This window comes from Arachis ipaensis, chromosome B07 (assembly GCF_000816755.2).
Source record: "Arachis ipaensis cultivar K30076 chromosome B07, Araip1.1, whole genome shotgun sequence".
NCBI classification, from domain to species: domain Eukaryota; kingdom Viridiplantae; phylum Streptophyta; class Magnoliopsida; order Fabales; family Fabaceae; genus Arachis; species Arachis ipaensis.
Window position 1 is genome coordinate 33633209 of NC_029791.2, and position 3898 is coordinate 33637106.

At 35.3% G+C, this 3898-nt stretch overlaps 1 long non-coding RNA gene across 1 annotated transcript in view; it reads right to left on the reverse strand.

Moving 5' to 3' along the window:
• The window catches only part of LOC110264555, a 14434-nt gene continuing 10933 nt past the window's right edge, over positions 398–3898 (reverse strand). Inside the window, exon 3 of the long non-coding RNA XR_002350730.1 lies at positions 398–486. This is a non-coding gene — a long non-coding RNA (uncharacterized LOC110264555). The remainder of the gene's footprint in view (positions 487–3898) is intronic.

Below are 3898 nucleotides of genomic sequence, written 5' to 3' on the forward strand. Positions count from 1 at the left end.
AAACAACAACTTCAATACATATTTTTCATTTTCTTATCTCTATTTTCTTGTTAGGAAGTTTAAAATAAATTTAAAGGAAACTCTCATAAAAAGTAATATATTAATTCTATAATAGTTGCTTTTCTATATTTGATAGAGCAACATTTGTTATGTGTCCTCTAATTTATCAAAAGTATCTTTTATTGTTGACTAAAAAAATGTTGTTTTAGCTCTATTTACTAGCAACTAGTGTAAAGTGTTGTCTATGTTTATTTTAAACAACTCTTTTGTAGTATTGTCTTAAACATATGTTGCAATAAATAAAAAATGTTACAATGACATGTAGATGTATAAATTCAGGTATGACAACTGTGATACAAAAATACATGTCAATTATGACAACTATATGCATTGAATAGCCAACGAGCTATAGCTCAAATGACATAATCTTCCTATTCTCACCTAGAGGTCTCGGGTTCGAGTCTCACTCCTAACTTTGAAAAAAAACTACATGCATTGAATATAAAGAAAACTACTATAAATAGAGGTATTCTAAGCATAGAAGAAACACCACTCCATAATGTTGCTAATCATGTATTATAGTTATATTTTGTGTATTTGTATACCAAATTGTTTTGATTTCTCTTTTGGTTTAAGAAAATTTATATTAATCCTTTATATTTTTTCTTTGAATTGGTGAGGAGTACTTGATCTTGTTTATTTCTCTTAAGAATTGAAAGTATGTATACACTACTAGTAGAAGACCCGTGCAACGCAGAGGCAAAAAACATCTGTTGCTAAAATTTATCTCTTCAATCTATAACTCACAAAATAATACGGCATTATTTGCTAAAAAAATCTTTATAATACCATATATTAAAAAATAATTAAACTACACATCCGCCTTAAAAGAAACAGTAAAATTTTAGTTTCACCAAAATATGATAACTTAAATATTTCTAAAAAAACAAACATAATTTCATCTATGAATAAAAGTATTTCTTTAAGATGGACATGCATTTCAATTTCAAGATGCACATGCAGTTCCGTCCAAATTTTATCACTCTATTACTAAAAGTATTCCTTGAACATGCACATGCATTTCATTAACAGGGATCTATGAGAGAGCATTGAATATATGAAGCGATGAGGAAATACATGATTTAAAAACACAACTATTTTGGCTTTTGCTTCTGGATAGTTGCCGGTCTTTCGGGGAGGCTTGATCAGCTTGGAATTGAGAATCTCCTTGATGATGTCGTCCCTCTTTGTGTTGAATTGAGTATATGAATTATAGCAAGGGGTTGGTTTGAAAGTCTTCTTGCTGTCCCGAGCTTTATCCTCGTCTTTGTTATACTGGGGATTGTCTGCTTTCCGAGCTTGGTGGAGCTCCTCGATGTCTATCTGACCTTTAGCTTTTTTGTAAAACTCGGCAAGGGTATTCGGTTTGGCAACCGCGATTGCCTTTTGAAATTTGCTTGGTCGGAGTCCCCTTTTGATGGCATGTAAATGCACTTTAGAGTGAAGATCTAGTATACTCATGGCCACCTTTGTGAAACAGGTAATATAGTCCTTTAGGGTTTTGTTCTAACCTTGTTTGATTATGTTCAAGTAGTCAGAATTGTGTAGGCACAATGATCTTCGAATAGCTTCGCTAATTCCTGAAAACGAGAAATAGAATCTACAGGCAAGAACAAAACCAATCAAGTGCAGGACCGTCTAAAAAGGTAGGAAACTAACGGCATAAAATAGGATCAGAGGCACTGTTTACAATCATTATAGATCTAAAATTTTTTATGTGCTTCTTCGAGTCTCCCAACCCATCGTAAGAGGTTAAGGTATTTGGTAAAATGAATCTTCTAGGCATCTGGAAATTCATAATGTCAATCGTGAATGGCCCTACAGAGTTATCAGGCTCAGTGTCTTCATTTTCTGGTCGAGCTTCTTCATTACGGGGAGGCCGAGCTTCTTCGTTTCGAGTAGTTTCGGAGACGTGTGACGGGTTGGATTCGTGTGCTGCCTCTTGACGAATGGATTTTTGATGGTATAGAATTTCACAAATGAATTCTCGTTGTAAAGTATAGCTTCTAAACCAACAATAATCCTTTCATACAAAAATTTGTTTGTCACAAGTAACAAACCCCTAAAATCTATAAACCGAAGTATTTAAACCTCGGGTCGTCTCTCAAAGGACTTGCAGGGTAGTGTTCTTGTTATTGGTTATGGACTTGTTTATTTTCGGGTTTTGGATGAGGAATGTGAATAGTAAATGGTAGGAAAAACTTTATTCACAAAATGGTCTTGGCAAGGTTTGGTTGTCAAAAAGGTAGAAGTAGAAGGAGACTTGAATTAAACCTAGAACTATGAGATCCTAATCTAACCCTAATTCCTAATCCTAATTCTAGAGAGAAGAGAGAGCTTCTCTCTCTAAAACTCTAAACTAAAAGTGAAAAGTGGTTGGGGATGATAAAATGATGCCTTCCCCTTAATCCTTCATCCTTTTATTCCTTTTCCTTAGCAATTTGGCGCCAAAAATGGGTTCAGAAACCCTCTCAAATCGCCAGGCACGTGTTGCATTAGTGAGGTCATGTGCCCTCATCGACGCGTGCGCGCACGGTACGCGTGCGCGTCCCTGGCTAATTCTGCGATGTGCGCGCGAGCGCCTTGTGCGCGTGCTTTTGAACCCTCACCGGATGTGTATCCGCTCTATTCACTCAAGTGTTTAAGGGTTAATTCACTCAATTCTCTTCTAATCATTTTTTCATTTTTTTTTCTTTTCTTTTCATCATTTTTTTTTCTTTTCTTCATATATTTTTTTTTCTTTTTCTTCTTTCAAACTCAATACAAGAGCATCAATGCATAAGGTCTCTATATTTAATCAATACATGAATATGTGCCCCAATTCCTAAACATAAAAGTGTACTGCCCCTTTTTATCCCATCCAATGTTCCCAAGCCTCACCAACTTTGAATAATAAAACACTCTCACTAGCCTAGGTCAATCAAAGATCCAAACAAGGACTTTTCATTGGTTTTCCGCCTTAGGCTTGTAATGTGCTAAAATAAGAATAAGTTGGTTAAGCATAGGCTCAAAATTGGCTAACAATGGAGAGTAAAAGGTTGGCCATTTGGGTAAGTGGCTAATGAAAGAATGGCCTCAATCATATAAATGCACAAACACAAGAAATAAACGGATATATAGAATCAAGCAAATCAAGGATCACAATCATGGAAAGAGAACAATTTCACACAAGAATGGAAAATAAGTGGTTATAAAATGTAACCACATCAATAGGCTCAAGTCTCACAAGCTTGTGTTCTCAATTCAATACATGCTTCACAAGGTGTGAAATTCAAGCAAGTTTCAAAAAGTCTCTTTCAATCAATTGGGTTAATGCCCTATATTTAAACTTCTTGAAAAATCTCAATGTTTGACTAAGCATCGTTGTGATTGAAAAGTTCAAAAATTTTCTTAGTTCACCCTTTCCTTTTTCACTTAGAATCAATATATTATGCAAAAAGGGTGACTAAATAATTGCAATCCAAAGTATGATTTCTAATCACAACTACAAACTAAAAACAAAGATAAACAAAATGTATAAAGAAGAATCCAACTAAAAGTACGGAATCTAACATCTAAAAATATCCAAAAGCATCAAAATATCTAAAATCCAAAATAAGCAATAAGAGTATCCAAAGTGAACTAGGAATGCATCAAAATATATACAAAGATGTGCAAAATGAGATAACTAGGCCGAAAAGTTCACCGGTTCCCAAATAGTGCTACCGGTGCCCTCCCCACACTTAAAACCAAGCATCGTCCTCGATGCTAAACCGGAGAGTCAGTGGGAGGTACAACGATAGGCTCTGGCTCGGACAGTGGCTGGGGCTGTGGGACCGGCTCCTCCTGAGTCTGTGGC